This window comes from Notamacropus eugenii, chromosome X (assembly GCF_028372415.1).
Source record: "Notamacropus eugenii isolate mMacEug1 chromosome X, mMacEug1.pri_v2, whole genome shotgun sequence".
Classification (NCBI taxonomy): Eukaryota; Metazoa; Chordata; class Mammalia; order Diprotodontia; family Macropodidae; genus Notamacropus; species Notamacropus eugenii.
The window spans coordinates 49,928,157-49,946,698 of NC_092879.1; positions in this window are offsets into that span (position 1 = coordinate 49,928,157).

Genomic DNA, 18,542 nt, shown 5'->3' on the forward strand with positions numbered 1-18,542 from the left:
AAAAGTATAAAGTTGCATGAATTTCACAGTTCATTCGTCACGTTATCACACAGGAACAAAGTCAACAAATTTGACAGATATTTTTAAAAAGGAGAAACATCCTGCTCTCATTACTCCAATATTTTAAAGTTAGGTAAAATTCTCAAACAGCGAAAGGATGTAACATGGCTTTCTTTAGCAGTGCTCATTTCCAGGAATTTTTACTCATCATCAGTCTTAGAGATCTTCTTTGTCTAGTTGATAGCTATAAAATCCAGAGACACACATCTTGAGGGTGAAGTGTGACCTCACTGTCTTCCCCAAGTGTCACTATGTATCTTGGAAATGTCATGCTGAACTAAAAAGCTTTATTTAAAAAAATAACCATTTCCCCTTGCCACAATATATGGGAAGAAAGGAGCTTCACAGTGTGATCCATCAGGTGATTGTCTCCAACAGAAAAGGCTTAACTTTTCACTAAAGGACGATCTTCAGCCACTTAATTTGATTGATTTAGTTTTCCTCAGATTGTTGTCATTGATCAAGAGCAATAAGGTTAAAAACTTCATTGGTGTACTTGCCAACAGTAGTGCTCAACATATGAAAAAGGCCACTTGGTGATGGAAAGCAGAGATGTTGCTTTCCCCGCCCGATTAAATAAAGACATCTAGAAATCAGAGCCCACATTTTCTCTGAGTAGTGGATGGGAACTAGGATGATTGCTGTGGGACTTAGTTTGATACATGGTTCAACAGTGGGGGCACCCCACTCCATTGATAGAGATTGTAAATTCTTTTCTTCCTTTGTTTTAAAAAATAGTTTATTGATTCTCCCCTTTATACTCCAGTTGCTTTCCCATACTATTCTGTACCTAACATAGATCCCTCTTATAACAACAACAAACGCTAAGCAATTAGTCACACAGTGTGTGACATGCCATGAGATATTCTCCACCCTGAGACCACCACCTTTCTGCTGAGCGATGGAAGTATGTTTCATCTTGTGTTCTTTGGAATCAATGCATTTAATATGAAATATTTCCGTGTTATTTTAATCTATGTTATCACAGTCATCGTAAATAGCATTTTGGCTGTAATTTATTCTACTCACATGAGGTCATAGAAGTCTTTCCAAATCTCTCTGAATTTCTTCAATTTGTCATTTATTAGATTGCAATAATGTTTGAGGATATTCACATACTGCAGTTTATTCAGGCATTTCCTAATTTTGAAGCATCCATTTTATTTCCAGTTTGTTTTTTACTATCACAAGAAGAACTGCTGTGGATTTAGACAAAAATAGAAATTTTTCTTCTCCCTTTGACCTCCCTGAGGTATATGACCTGAAGGAATAGTGCCAGGTCAAAGGGCATGAAAAATTTTCTAGAAATGCTCCATATTTGTTTTCCAGAAGCTGGATCAATTCACAGGTCTGTCAACATATATATATATATGCACACACACATACATACACACACACATACACACATATACACACACACATACACACATACACACACACACACACACACACATATATATATATATATATATATATATATATATCTCCTTCCATAGGCCCTCCAGTGTTGGGTGTTTCCATTTTGAACAACTTTGACAATTTGACGAAACCTCAGAATTATTGCAATTTGTATGCTTCTTATTATTACTGACATAGACCAATTTTTCATGTGGTTTTTGATTATATGTATTTCTTTGAAAAAATCATTCATGTCTTTTGATTGCTTACTTTTCTACTGACCTTATATGTTTTTGCCTATGAACTTTCACTCTTTATCACTGTATAGACATTCAGTAAATATTAAATTGCCTATTGACATTCCCCATATGCAAAGTAAGAAAAGATATTTGTTGTGCCCCTTAATAAAAGTTAGGATGAGAATCCTGACATAGATCATCATCAAATAAGATGGCAGTTTCATCCACACTCTTGACCATGAACTTCAGTATATAACTAGACAGCTCAATCTACAGTCCTTCTGCCTTTTCCAAGATCTAGTTCCAAATTTTCTCCTAGATACACCGATGCTCTGCCCACCCTGCCAGCTTGTCATTCCCCAAGAAAACCCATAGAATCTCCTACTGCTATTAATGATATTAGCCTCCTAATCACCCAACCTGAAACTTTGGCATCATCTTTAACACCCTGGAGTCAGTCACCTTTGATCTCTACTTCATCCCCTATGTCCAATCAGCTTCCACATCTTAATGATTCTCCCCAAAGTCTTCCTTATCCTTCCCTTCTCTTCTATCACCTGCACTTCAGGTTCTCACTCTTTCTTGCCTATAATACTGCACTAGTTGAACTTGCAAACAAGTTCACCTTCCCTCAATTCCATCCTCCATATGGTTATGGGACTAATCTTCTTAATGCACAATTGAAACCATGTCCTTTCCCTACATGAAGGTCTACATTGGCTTCCTATTACCCACAGAAGAAAGTTGAGCCTCATCATTATCATATACAAGATCCTCAACAACCTAATTCATCAACATTTCCAGTTTTACTACCACTAGCCACATCATCCTATCTATTCTTCTCTGAACATTCCCTATGCTTTCATACTTGGCAGATTTATTCAGGAAGACTGTGGTTGGAATCTTACCTCAAATACTAGTTATGTAACCTTGGGCAAGTCCCTTCCCCTCCCTGGTCCTCAGTTTCCTCCTCTGTCAAATGGGTGGGTTGGAGCAGAGGCTCCTGAGATCCTTTCTAGCTCTAGACCTAGAATTTTGTATGTGACCTTGGGGAAGTCACGTCCCCTCTGTGAGTCTCAGTTTCCTCCTGTATAAAATGACTGGATTGGACTCAAGGACTCCTGAGGTCCTTTCCAGATCTATACCCAGGAGGCTTTGTTCCTACCTCCCTCTTGATGTAGCGCTCTTCTGCAGGTACCAACACCTGGAGGAAATGGAATTCTTTAAAGATGGAAAAGTTGAGGATAGTAAACTCTTGTCACAAAGTAACTTTTTGCTCTCAAAACACAATAACATGAAGTCATACCAATTTAAGGGGAGAAGTGTTTTAAGTGGATACACACTAAGTGAGGAGAGAAGACTATCTTAAGTCTGGGTGCCAACCTCTCCACTTAAACAGGAGACTGAGGCAGGAGGTAGGAAAGTGGATGCTTGAGAAGCAGCCTGGTGTAATGCCACAAGAGTGGAACTTGGAGTGATGGAGGCCTGCTTTGGGATCCCAATTCAGGCACTTACTCAATGTGTGACCCTCGACAAATCACGTGACCTGTTTTAGTTTCCCCAAATGAAAAATGAGGGTGACAGCTGCACCTGGGGAAGCTAGGTAGTACAGTATATAGAGTGCTGGGTTTAGAGATAGGAAGAATCCTCTTCCCAAGTTCAAATCTGGCCTCAGACACTAGTTGTGTGACCCTAAGCAGGTCATTTCATCTTATTTGCCTTAGTTTCCTCACCTGTAAAATGAGTTGGAGAAGGAAATGGCAAACCACTCCAAAATCTTTGCCAAGAAAACCCCAAATGGGGTCACAGAGAGTCAGACTGATTGAAAACAACTCAGCAGGAACATAACTGCACCTACTTCCCAGACCTGTTGGGTCAAGACATGCCCTCAATAGGTACAGAATGCATAGAAAGTGTTTTGCAAACACTAAAGCATTGCATGAACATGAACAATGATTTATTATTAGCTTTGAAGAAATGGACATGGTTTTAAGTATATCAGGGGCTAAACAAAATAATTGCTGCAGATAACAGAATTTAAACCTACGAAGAGCAAAGGTCAGCCTTATTTGGAAGCTTTATTATGTTATGATTCTATGTTATGATCCCATGTGAGGCCACTCTGAACCTCTGCCTCCTTCTATGTAAAAATAAAGGATTTGGGGCGGCCAGTGCAGGACTCAGTTTATGATGCACCAAGGAAGGGGTACCCCAAGCCAATCAATAGATTTTCTCCACAACTTCTTGGAATCACACTTTTCCCAAACTAAAATGTACTTGATGCCAAAGATCAAAGGGCACTTTACTTCTAGCTGGCATGAAAGTCAGATGCCATTAAGCCCAAGGTCTCATTTTATAGATAAGGAAAATGAAGCCCAAGGAATTTAAACAACTCCCTGAAGGTCACACAGGAATAAGTTTCTATGAGAGGATTTCAACTTAGGATCTCTGACTCCAAAGGAGCATTGCCCAAATATGGCAGATCCTGGCAGATAACTTTGGACCTGACACCCAGCAACTTAGTGCATGTTAGGGTTAGCAAAGTGCTTTATGTGATTCTGTACCTACTGAGGAGATGTCTTATCTCATTTTCTCCTCCTGGCAGATCTTTGAGATCTGGGAGTCCTTGTTACCCAGTTACCTCCACAGGACAACACTAGTGTGTTGAGACTTTGGGGTTCTGTGTGCCTATTAAGCATTTTCTCCTTGTTCCCCTCACCCCTAGAGCCAATCAAACATGTGCTAGCTCCAACATTTGGTTATCCTCTCATCATGGAGACCTTATTTGGTCATAGGACCAAAGATCTTAACCTCAAAAGGAATTTTCAAAGTCATATAAGCCAACTTCTTTTCCAGGCAATAAGAATACTCAGGGAACTCAACCCCCCGCCCCTCCCCCCCCCAAAAAAACCTGCTTGAATGTATCTCCCAACAAAAACAGCTCCGTGGGAAGCACCTTATTCCAGCAGATCAGGGCAGCTCCCTAGATACTCTGAATGATACCTACAGAGGAGGAAACTGAGATCCAGGGACATTAAATGGCTTTTCCTTCATCCTACTGGTAGTTCATGGAATAAGTAGCAAGAGGAGAATGTCTCCAATGATCTTCCCCCTGAACCACACTGCCTCTCAATAAATGTTACTGACTTGGTTTCTGTGTATGTTAAGATTCAAAGTTCTACAGATGACTTTTGGGTAATTCGAGGTCTCGAGGGGGAGCTTCTTGGCTACTTGCTGCTACCCCCATGCCCTTTGACAGTTCCAGAGGGTCATGTTGCCTGGAATTCTGGTCATTTAATCATCATGATAATCTGGGTGGTTCAGCTGGCAGAGAGGGCTGAGAGGCTCCAGCCCCCTGTCCTGCTTCTCCAGGAAGCTTCAAAACAACAGTCTTTGGCAAGCACACAAGCTTATAGCAAAGGAAAGGATGAATTAACTTCCCTGGATAATTTCTAGCAGCAAATGATCCATGTCATGGAGCACAGAAGGAAAGGGAGTACAGGTAAAGGGGTGGGAAGGCGTCCTGGGGATAGTGATTAGCCTTAGGAAGGCAGCTTTCATTTTCAGTCTTTGGAAATGCAAACCAGATAGGAGAACATGTTCCAGATGCCAGCTAAATTGATGAGCACAAACCAAATTTAAAACATTTCAATGTAATTCCTATTGGGTGGGAGTTTCCAACCCCACACACATACAATACACCCCAGAAAGGTAGCAGAGGCTATTGAAAACCAGAAATATATGAGAAGATCCTGAACAATGGTAAAACCTGTTATTGCTCAGTCATTTCAGTTGTGTTTGACTATTTGTGACCCCATTGGGGGTTTTCTTGGCAAAGATACTGGAGTAGTTTGCTATTTCCTTCTTCAACTCATTTTGCAGATGAGGAAGCTAAGGCAAACAGGGTTAAATGACTTGACCAGGGCCACACAATTAGCCAAATTTGAACTCAGGCCTTCTGGACTGTAGGCCCAATGTTTCTTCCACTGAGTCACCTCGCTGTCTCAGTTATAGCTTAGAGCTCTACAAACAGTAGGAGTTTAATAAATGGAGCACAGGGAGCTCTTTTTTATAACCAAACATTTGAGGTTGGTTCTCAGTAAGCAAAAAGTGGCAAAATCAGTTGGGCTAATCTCTTTTAAAAGGATAGTCCAGGCTTCCCCCTCCTCAAGTACAGGAAATAATCCTGGGTTTCAAATCAGAGGGTTTGGGTCTGAATCCAGGCTCTGTCACTTTCTGTTTGAACTTGGACAACTTCAGTCTCAGTTTCCTCATGTATGAAATGGCGGAGGGGAAGGGGGGGCACTAATTAACCTCCGAGATCCCTTTTAGCTCCAAATTTATGATTCCCTGAAACCTCTCTTGAGTCTAAATAGACTCTAGTGAGCCTCTGGTGGTTGGAAATATTGTCAACTCTCAGGTACCTACAAAAAACATCCCACTTACTAGTAGAGTAAGTCCACTGTGGAGGGCCCTTTTTGTTGTTGTTGACCCGTTTCAGTCTTGTCCGACTCTTTGTGACCCCATTTGGGGTTTTCTTGGTAAAGATACTGGAATGGTTGGCCATTTCCTTCTCAAGTTCATTTTACAGCTGAGGAAACTGAGGTAAATGGGATTTAGTGACTTGACCAGGATCACACAGCTAGCAAGTGTCCTTAGTACATTCCCCTAAAGAAAGGCCTTTCTTCTGGCTCTTGGTATAATATTTTAGTGCTAATTTCCTCTATATCTTGGACATCAGACTTTTACCAGTGGTATTTGATGCAAGTATATTTTTCCACTGCACAGTTGCTCTTGTTATTCTATCTTCATTGATTTTGTTTCTATAAAAAGCTATCTTTCACCCTTCTAGGCTGCAATTTCATCCTTGTAAAATGAGGGTATCAGAAGGAAGTATGGTAGAATGGAAGGATGTTGGATTGGTGTAAGAGAATCTTAGATCAGCTCCCAGTGCTTGCTGGAATCCCAATTCCTTTGGGTACTTGGTAAGTCACTTCAGCTCTGTGCCTCAGTTTCACCATTTGTAAAACTAGGAAGTTAGACTAGATAGCTCCTGAGGTCCCTTCCAGCTCTGTATCTGTAATAATCTTAATAGATCATCTCTATTATCACAAGGATATTTTGCCTTGAAACAGACTTAAAAATAATGCTTGCATCCTGCCTTCTCTTCCCAGTTCTCCCATTGCTGGTGTTTCTGCAGGACAAATGTTTGTATCAAAGCAGTTTAGGATTTAGAAAGGAGGAAACTGAGGCCCAGGGAAAAGAAAGAACTTACCCAAACTCATAGAAGCAAACAATGCATCAAAGATCAAAATTCTTTTCCTTTGACTTCATATCCAATACTTTTTTCACGAGACTACATCCTAGACAGTCAGCCAGTCAACAAACATTTATTAAGCATGTGCCAGGAACTGTCCTAAGTTCTGAATATACAAAGAAAGACAAAAGATAGTCTCTTCCCTCAAGGAGTTCATAATCTAATAGAGTAGACAACAAACAAATATGGACAAACAAACTATATACAGGAGTAAGGAAACAGGGAATGATGAAGAGACAAAAGGCACTAGAATGAAGAGGGATTGAAAAAAAGGGCTTCCTGTAGAATATGGGATTTTAATTGGGGCTTGGAAGAAGACAGAAAAGTTAAGAGGCAGAGTTCAGGAGAGAAAGCACTCTAGGCATGGGAGACAGACAAAATGCCCAGAGCCAAGATGGAAAAGCCAGAGGTTCAGCATCCCTGGATCTAAGAGTATATGTCTGGAAAGACTGGAAAGGTGGGGGTGGAAGGCTATGTTATGAAGGGCTTTGAACACCAAACAAAGGATTTGGGATTGGATCGTGGAAGTGATAGAGAGTTGGTGGAGTTTATGGAGTAGAGTGGTGATGTGGTTGGACCAGTACTTTGGAAAGAGAAGTATCAACATTGGAGGGCTGAAGAATTTTGGTCGCCAGTGAAGGACAGTCTACATGCTTGATGGGATTGAATCCTGAACCCCAGCCCTCTTCAAGGCAGCTTCACTAACCTCACAGAATCTCCAGCTTGGAATCTGAAATTTACCTGGTGTTATTCATCAGAAGAGATGCAAACAGATGGCTTTAAAAAGGAACAAAGGGACAGAGATAAAGCCAGAGGCTCAGTATGCAGGCCAGGAATGAGCGATTAGGTGAGGGTCAGGGAGTGGTGGGCACTGGAGGTCATCATAGGCCAAAGAGATACTGCAGAAATGTCTGCTTAGATACTTCACATGCAGCATCCATGGAAAAGCACCCAAACAGTAACCCAGCATCTTAGCCCAAATTGTGAGGAGGCTTACTTCCACAGCAGGAGGTTAATTCCATCTCCAAGCCTGCTCAAATCCTGAGCTCTGGGGGATGATTCAAGGCATGTTTTGCAAAGGAACACTATTTTTTATTCAATAACAACTCCTGCCATGTTCGTAAGGATGTCGAGGGACTGGAGATTTAAAGAAATCAAGGACCATTGAATGACAGAGCTGGTTAACACTTCCTTTTCCAGTTTGGACACTATTCCTTTCTAACGAGATAGAGTGGAGAGAGTACTGGGTTTGGAGTAGCAAAAACCTAGGTTCAGTTTTCTACCTCAGATACTTAATTGGCTGTGTGATGCTTGGTAAGTTATGCAACTGCTCTGAGCCTCAGTTTCTTTAATTGTATTTGGACTTTATGGCTTCTAAGGTCCCCTTCAGGTCTATGATCCTATTTGTGACCTTAGGTAATCACTTCATTTTTTGAGCCTCAGTTTCCTCATGCCACATAAAGACCTTGGGCTGTTAGATGATCTCTAAGGTCCTTTCCAGCTTTATATCTATAATTAAAAACATTTTATAAACTTTTTTGGTTGAAACTTAAATACAAAATGAGAAAAGAAAGAAAAGAAAAAGAAAAACATTGCCATGTGCACAGTAGACCATGAGAGGATTCATTGTAAAACAGTAAATTTCCATTTCAAGAAAATCTATATAATAAAGACTACATTGTTTTCAAAGCTGGCCAACTTTTCTTTGCTCCCTTCTTGGTTCTCTTTTGTTTTCTGTTGTGCACTTTTTACTTTATTTTTTTCCCCTCCCTCTCGCCACCATCCTGAAGAAGACTATAATTAAGTGTGGATATATCTATATCTATAGATATAGATATACACATATATATCTAAATAGATAGATATAGAAATATGGATATATGTATAGAGATAGAGATAGGTATAGATATAGTTATTCCAAAACATCCATACTTTTCTAAATCAACCAGTTCATCCTTTCCTATACCACAGCGATATTTCAACCCATTCACATCCTACCTGAGAGATTGGCTATGAAAGTTCTTTCCCTCAATTTTCTGCATTCTTCCTATTCCTGACTACATAAGTTTTATTTATCCATATGCTTCTAAATTCTGCAGGCACTTCATGTCCACTTAGATGCTAAGAAATCCAAGAAGCTAGGTGGTTCAGTGGATGGAGCACTAGGCTTGGAGTCAGGAAGATCTGAGGTCAAATTCAACTTTAGACACTTACCATCAGTGTGACCCTGGTAGGTCACTTAACCTGTAGGCCTCAGTTTCCTCAATTATAAAATGAAGATAACATCACCTACTTCCCAGAGCTATTGTGAGGATCAAATAAGATGCTATCCGTAAAACACTTAGCAGAGTGCCTCCTACATAGGAGGCACTTAATAAATGCTTATTTCCTGCCTTACTTCCAGGAATAGCCTCAAAGATTCAAAGTTATTAGCACTGCCACAAAGAACCCTGATAATGGGCTAACTGCCTTGAAGTCCTCAGGCCATGTACCTTCCACCTCTAGTAGGAATGTTAATGCTATTACTATCTCTGAAAACACCAGGCTGCATTTCTTGTAGAAAGTGGGCTCTTCTGCCCCACAGTCAGAACATATGATTTGATGGTTAAGAGCTAAGAGCTTGAAGAGACTTCAGACCTCATCTTGTCCAATCCCCTCATTTTACAGAGGAAGAAACTGAGGCCTAGATAGAACAAAGGACTTGGACAAGGACATCTAAGGTGTAAGGGGAAGAGATGGGAACTAAAACCAGATCTTCTAACTCAAAATATAGTACACTTTTCACTGTCTTACAGGATGAGGAAAGATTTTCCCACTCCCCTCCTCTCTCTGTTCCCCTCCTCCCTCCATCGGATCCATGACACAGATTCTATTAGAAGTTAGGAGAACAGGAGGCAACTCCGTGATTTGCGTACCAGGAGCAGAGTTAGGAAGACCTGAGCTCAACTTTAGTCTCAGACACTTACTAGATGTGTGACCTTGGACAAGTCACTTAAGTGTAAAACAGGCATAGTTATTGATAATTATATATATAATTATTTATAATTATATTGTTGTTTTGAGAATTAAATGAGATAATATTTGTAAAGCACTTTGCAAAACTGAAAACGCTATCTAAATTTTAGACATTACTGTTATTGTTGTTGGTCAATGATCAGGGGATATAGGGGAGCTTGCCTAGTTGTGTGACCCTAGACATGGATCTATTGGCTGTAAGTACATTCATATATCTGTCATATATAGTGCATCACACACACACACACACAGGAGAGTAGAAAGCTTATCCGTGCCCCATATGTAGACAAGTACCAGAAACAGCAGGCAGGAAGGAAACATTTTGACTTACAGATGTATTCTAAGAACCAGGAGGCCATGACCATTTCTTGTACTTCTTTTGTACACCCTCTCCTCCCCCAGGGACTCATACATCCTAAGTTCATAGTTGGTAATCAATAAACATGCAGATGGCTCACTTCTCATGGGTATGTTTCTCTGTGGAAAATGTGCTATATTCTGACATATACTCCAACGCAAAGGAATGAATTTTTAATTTTGGAGTTTCTGAGACTATGGCACATTGTTCAGAGAATGTTTTGGGGGTGAGACATGGGGTCTTACCTGTTCCCCCTTTCCTAATTTGCATCATGCAGGTGGTCAGCTACACCTGTTCCTAAATCCTACCCTTTCTCTCTGATGCCACAACCTTCAGTACATAGCTTGGTTTCCTCTCCTCTATGAACTATAGTCTAGGATGTCAGGAATCCATGATTATTGGGAGGAAGGAGGGCCAGAAAAGCTCATGACTCCACCATACTCCCTTTCTGTATGCACAGTAGGATAAACAAGCATTTCATAGCATGCTTGTAGCTTACGTTTAAGCAAATTGCTTTTAGGTACAGAGCTGAAGGCTAAGTAGCATTAGTGATGCATGGTGTGAATTATTAGGCAATAATAAAAACATTGTGATATCTTATTATGGCCATTTTTTAAAACCCAACATTCAGAAAGAAAACATGAAAGCTGCTTGGACCTTACATTTGCGTATTTCCACTCTTAATGGAAAATATAATCTCAAGTTGTATCTCTCCAACCCTCAAACAGCTAAGAAGCTTGGTGGGAAAATCAGTCCAAATGGTGTCCTATAGATTAACCACTGAATTTTTCATTATTCAAAGAGTCATTTTGGCAATACATAAAAAGCCTCGAACAAAAAAAAATTCCTTTAATAAGAAGCTCTATTTAGAGATTGTCTTCCTTTTAATTTATTTGTCCCTTGAATCAACTTAAGGTACTTTTTTAGGTTGTTGTTCAGTCATTGCAGTCATCTGAGATCCCATTTTCTTGGCAAAGATACTGGAGTGGTTTGCCATTTCCTTCCCCAGCTCATTTTACAACTGAGGAAACTGAGACAAAGAGGGTAAAGTGACTTGCCCAGGGTCACACAGCTAGTAAGTGTCTGAGGCAGGAAATGAACTCAGGAAGATGCATCTTCCTGATTCTAAGTCCACTGCTCTATCCACTACAGCACCACCCAGCAGCACCACTCAGCAGTGCCACCTAGCAGCTCTTAAGATATTTTCACTTCCATGGATATTTATCAGCTAAAGAAAAAAAATAGCATCCTTCCAATTTGACAAAGAGTAGCAGTGTCACTGAGAGGCTCAGAAAATAGAAGCACCGTTCCTTTTCTGCAGATAGGCTTCTATAACCAATAGTCACCAGTGGTGGTCAGACATGAAGCTAGGTCTCCACGATCTGGGAGTCTGATAAGAGACCAGAGTGGCCATCTTTCCCACAATTTAAGATACTTTCAGTTTATCAGTGGATCTGAAATGGGGGTCGCCATGATTTGGCCCCAAATGAGGACTAAAAGTATTAGTAAAATGAGTTTGAAAGCTGGATCTGGAGGTTTGGAATGAATGATTTTTTTTCAACACGACTTTGCCTTCCAGCTCAATGAGCATGATCAGATGGGTACCATATACTTTAGGAAACCAAGTTTCAAAAATACTAGAGAAATTAATCAATTCTCTTCAACAAGCATTTATTAAATGCCTATTATGTGCCAGGCTTCCCTATGCTAGGGTTACAAAGATTTTTAAAAAAAAGGGAAAGAATTATTTCATTTAAGGAACTTACATTCTACCTGAGAGGATGAATCCTGGCCTCTAGGTATGGTTTCTCTTAGCATGCTTTGGGTCTGATTTGCTTTTGTATCCCTAGGTCTGGCACACAGTAGGCACTTAGTAAATACTTGTTGAGTTAAATGATTCTGTGACTTGGGAATTCCAAGTTAAAAAGATTCAAGAAGGGTAAGAGCTCTCTAGTGCAAAATTTGGATAATGTAACTGAATTCTCCTGATCAGAAAGAAAAAAGAGAGATATCTAGTGAAATTGATATAGTTGCACAGGGAGCTTATGGAAGAGTTTAGATTTGAAGAAGACATGTACAAAAAAGAGAAATGAGGCATGCATGACCAAAAAAGAGAATCAGTAACCTCTAACATAGTGTCCAAAAGGTTAAATTCCAAGAGGAATTGAGGCTTACAAAATGCTAAGGACAACATAAAGCACTCTTTATAAACTATTTGATTTAGCAATGCCTGGGGCAAGAAGGAAAATAGAATAGACCTACTACTAGGGCCAAGGGTTCAATGCCAAAAGACAACAGTTAATACAGGATGATTCAGTTGCTGCTTTGTGTCTGTCTTCTTGACCAAGAAGAACAACCCATAGGCAGAATAATGAAGGTCCACTTCAAACACCTAAGAAGAGAGGTGACAAGCAATAGGTATAGAAGGAGGCATACAATTTCAGACATTGCCAGGGTGGTGGATTTGTTTTGTTTTTTTTACAAGGGGGTATTCTATTCAGAGAGAGGTCTTTGGGAAGTAACAATAATGGGGGGGGTAGAGGGAGAAGAGAGAAAAGGGAGAGCATGAGAAAGAGGGAGAGGTCAAGGGAAAGAGGGAAAAGAAGAAAGGAAGAGATGGGGGACAATGTGGAAAAGAGAGAGAAGGGGAGGATGGAGAGCAGAGGAGGGGGGAATTAAAGAGGGATAGAAACAGGGAAAGATGGAGGGGAAAAGGTCCAGTACCACAGTAAAGCATCCTAGAAGGTACTGGGGGGAGGGAACAGGAAACCTCAACAAAAAATGCATTTTACTGATACCACAAATCTTTTCCTTCAAGTACAAGCCCATTCCAGTGCTGGTAGTCAGTGAACAAAGATAACACTGGCATTATAACCTATCCTGAGTGGCTTGGTAGATAGAATGTTAGTATTTGAGTCATTAAGATCTCATTTCAAATCCTGTCTCTGATACAGTTAGGTTGTGTAGTGGATAAAGTGCCAGGTCTAAAGTCAGAAAGACTCATCTTCCTTGGTTCAAATCTGACCTCAGACACTTACCTGATGTAGGATCCTGGGCAAATCACTTCACCCTCTTTGCCTTAGTATCCTCATCCATAAAATGAGCTGGAGAAGGAAATGGCAAACCACTCCAATATCTCTGCCAAGAAAACCTCAAATGAGATCAGAAAGAATTGGACACCATTGAACAACAATAAATGTTTATCTCTCTGAGCACCCAGCTATGAATTATGATAGTTTCTGTCTACTACCTTCATCTCAGGATTGTTGTGAGGACCAAATTAAATGTAAGATATGTATGCATGCGTGTGTGTGTGTGTGGGAGTTCATTTCGGTTATGTGTATTCACATGGATCTATCTAGCTATGTCATGTAGCATGAATAGATATCTCTGGAATCTCCTTTGCCCCTTCTTTTACAAGAATTTACTTATTCCTACCAGAAGAAGAACAGGAGAATGGGGCCATGGAGCTAGCCACTTTGCTCTGCTCAGGGAGATGGAAGTATTGGACTAATATACTGAACCAAAATGTTGCTAGTCTAGGGTTAATAATTTTAGGTTCAAGCTGCACTCCTGATCACTACCCATTAACGGAGGAGTGTCCAAGATACAGATCCAAGGCTTGACTCTTCTCACGAAATAGCATTTACACAATGACCACATAGAGTGAATAACAAATAAACTATTTATCCAAGGAAATAGCAAACAAAATAAGAAAAGGCTATATGAAAAAACAGGTAGAGAGTGAATGAATTCTCTTAGTTATGAGATGAGAGAGTGAAAGACAGAGACAGGGACAAAAGGAGGAGGAGGGAAGGAAAGAGAAAAAGAGAGAGAGACACACAGAGAGAGATAGAGACATCGAGAAACAGAGACAGAGAGTGAGTGTTAGTTGAGGTCTCATACAAAGGGAAATTCCCCTAAATCTCTAGCAGTATGGTACACGGAGTATATGGACAATGATTAAGGTACCAGCTCTTTCCAGAGTCTTTCCTTCTCCCTTCAGGGACCTCTCTGAGAAGATAATTTGAAACCATGTCGTTATCTCGAAACTGGAAGTCAGAGGACTAAGATTTCTCCCCTCCTAAGCACTTGCCAATTCCGTCCCTCAGGAGGGCACAGAGCACCAAGCAGTCAATCTCTTAATAAAGACCGTCCCATGCAAATGGGCTTAAGTCCCAGGTTACAGAAGGAATATACCCAAAGTGCCTTGCAAACTTTGAAGGACTATAAAGATGGCAGCTGGTATGTTTTAGTGAGAGAGGTGTTCTATTTATAACTGTATCCAGGGATCAAAGATCAGCTTTGCATTTTAACTGAATATCTGGTATGAAAACATGCTTTGTAGGAGGGTTTGTTTTTTGTTTTTTAATTCCCTGCCTTTAAAAAATAAACCCAGGCGGAGCCAAGATGGCAGAGTAGAAAGACGCACATACACATAGCTCTGAACCCACAACCCATAGAATGGCTACAGGGAAGTAACTCACGGCGAATTCCGCACCCAGAGGCCACAGAACATTGGAGCGAGGGAGATTTCTGTTCCAGAGAGACCTGCAAACCTCTCGCGGGGGGGTCCTTCGCGCTGCGGACTGGGCACCGGGACTGGGAGCTGAGTGCAGCCCTGCCGCGACCGCGACACCGAGAGGAAAAGATCCGAGCAGGCTTCACAGACAGGATCTCCAGCGGCCACGCGGGTCCCTCCACCCACAGAGGGATCTGCAAACCTCTCGCAAAAGGTCCGTCGCGCTGCAGACACAAAGCCCAGCCCGGACCTGCTGCGGCCACGGCTGCGGCACCGAGAGAAACAGATCCGAGCAGGCTTCAGGGACTGGATCTCCAGCGGCCGCACAAGTCCCTCCACCCACAGGTGACAGGGGTGGGTGAGAGAGTCTCTTTGGCGGGTCGAGAGGGGAGTGGGGTGCCCCCATAATTCAGGCCCCCCCCCGGGAGGTAGAAGCTGAGAGGCGGCTGCAGACAGGGGCTCCCCAAGCGGGCGGGAGCTTGAATCCATTGCGGAAGGTCTGCGCATAAACCCCCTGAGGGAACTGAGCTTGAGAGGTGGCCCTGCCCCGATCTCAGCACCGGAACATAATCTCATACTGAATAGCAGCCCTGCCCCCGCCAAAAGCCCTGAGGCTGGAAGCAGCATTTGAATCTCAGACCACAAACACGGGCTGGGAGGATCAGGAGGTGAGGTGGGTGTGAGGAAAATATTCAGAGGTCAAGTCACTGGCTGGGAAAATGCCCAGAAAAGGGAAAAGAAATAAGACTATAGAAGGCTACTTTCTTGGCGAACAGGCATTTCCTCCCTTCCTTTCTGATGAGGAAGAACAATGCTTACCATCAGGCAAAGACACAGAAATCAAGGCTTCTGTGTCCCAGCCCACCCAATGGGCTCAGGCCATGGAAGAGCTCAAAAAGAATTTTGAAAATCAAGTTAGAGAGGTGGAGGAAAAGCTGGGAAGAGAAATGAGAGACATGAAGTCAAAGCATGAACAGCAGATCAGCTCCCTGCTAAGGGAGACCCAAAAAAATGTTGAAGAAATTAACACCTTAAAAACTAGCCTAACTCAATTGGCAAAAGAGGTTCAAAAAGCCAATGAGGAGAAGAATGCTTTCAAAAGCAGAATTAGCCAAATGGAAAAGGAGATTCAAAAGCTCACTGAAGAAAATAGTTCTTTCAAAATTAGAATGGCACAGATGGAGGCTAATGACTTTATGCAAAACCAAGAAATCACAGAACAAAGAGAGAAGAATGGAAAAATGGAAGATAATGTGAAATATCTCATTGGAAAAACAACAGACCTGGAAAATAGATCCAGGAGAGACAATTTAAAAATTATGGGACTACCTGAAAGCCATGATCAAAAGAAGAGCCTAGACATCATCTTTCATGAAATTATCAAGGAAAACTGCCCTGAGATTCTAGAACCAGAGGGCAAAATAAATATTCAAGGAATCCACAGAACACCGCCTGAAAGAGATCCAAAAAGAGAAACTCCTAGGAACATTGTGGCCAAATTCCAGAGTTCCCAGGTCAAGGAGAAAATACTGCAGGCAGCTAGAAAGAAACAATTCAAGTATTGTGGAAATACAATCAGGATAACACAAGATCTAGCAGCCTCTACATTAAGGGATCGAAGGGCATGGAACAGTATATTCCAGAAGTCAAAGGAACTAGGACTAAAACCAAGAATCACCTACCCAGCAAAACTGACTATAATACTTCAGGGGAAAAAATGGTCTTTCAATGAAATAGAGGATTTTCAAGTATTCTTGATGAAAAGACCAGAGCTGAAAAGAAAATTTGACTTTCAAACACAAGAATGAAGAGAACCATGAAAAGGTGAACAGCAAAGTGAAGTCATAAGGGACTTACTAAAGCTGAACTGTTTACATTCCTACATGGAAAGACAATATTTGTAACTCTTGAAACATTTCAGTATCTGGGTACTGGGTGGGATTACACATGCACACACGCTCACATACATAGAGACAGAGTGCACAGAGTGAATTGAATAGGTTGGGATCATATCTTTAAAACAAAATGAAATCAAGCAGTGAGAGAGAAAAATATTGGGAAGAGAAAGGGAGAAACTGAATGGGGCAAATTATCTCTCATAAAAGAGGCAATCAAAAGACTCATTAGTGGAGGGATAAAGAGGGGAGGTGAGAGAAAAACATGAAGTCTACTCTCATCACATTCCACTAAAGAAAAGAATAAAGTGCACACTCATTTTGGTAGGAAAACCTATCTCACAATACAGGAAAGTGGGGGATAAGGGGACAAGCAGGGAGGGGGGGATGATAGAAGGCAGGGCATGAGGAGGAGAGTGCAATTTGAGGTCGACACTCATGGGGAGGGATAGGATCAAAAGAGAATAGAAGTAATGGGGGACAGGATAGGATGGAGGGAAATATAGTTAGTCCTATACAACACAACTATTATGGAAGTCATTTGCAAAACTACACAGATATGGCCTATATTGAATTGCTTGCCTTCCAAAGGGAAGGGGTGGGGAGGGAGGGAGGAAGAGAAGTTGGAACTCAAAGTGTTAGGATCAACTGTCGAGTAATGTTCTTGCCACTAGGAAATAAGAAAAACAGGTAAAGGGGTATAGAAAGCTATCTGCCCCTACAGGACAAAAGAGAAGATGGAGACAAGGGCAGAGAGGGATGATAGAAGAGAGAGCAGATTGGTCATAGGGGCAATTAGAATGCTTGGTGTTTGGGGGGGGAGGGGATAAAAGGGGAGAAAATTTGTAACCCAAAATTTTGTGAAAATGAATGTTAAAAGTTAAATAAATAAATTTAATAAAAAAAAAAAAAAAAAAAAAAAATAAACCCTATCTGCTTTCCACCTGGAGCCAACTACCTTTGTTTTCAGAGAGCCTGTTCTAGGCCGAGTAGTTACAAGAAAAGGGAATGTAGAAAATATAAATGGAGGGAGGAAATCAAATTTCTGGTGCTATTTACAAATGCCACAAGAAGAGACTGATGGGGCTCCTGCAGTGTTGATTAGGTTTGATTCCCTGAGGCACAGTGGTACTGGGGTCTCAGACAGGAAGACCAGACTTCAGCTGACACTTCCCAGCTGAGAGACCCTGGAAAATTCCCTTAACCTCTCTGAGTTTCAGTTTCCTCATCTGTAAAATTTTTGTTTGGGACTCGGTCTGTGAGTTTTATGGTGTAAGGAATCCCAGGGAGTTCCCACTACCATGGCAGATTGGGACCAGCTCTGCCACTTAGTCTTAGAGAGTTGGCCCAGGACATTGAGAGCTTAAGTTCTTTGCCCAGGGTTACGCAGCCAGCATGTATCAGAGGAAAGGCTCAAACTTAGATCATCCCTACTCTAAGGTCAGCACTTTATCCATAAAGCCACACTGCTTCTCTCGTCTGTAAAATGGGATTATAAATATCTGTAAAGCACTTAATGCAATGCCTGGCGTATGGTAGGCACTTAAGAGATCCTTGTTTCCTTCATTCTTTCGAACCTCACAGGGCTCTTGCAAGCACCAAATTATATTTGTGTGTATACACATCTATACATATATGTATATATACATATATGTATATATATATACACATACACACATACACACATATGTACTTTGAAAACATTGATGTTATATACATGTCCATTATTATTATTAGG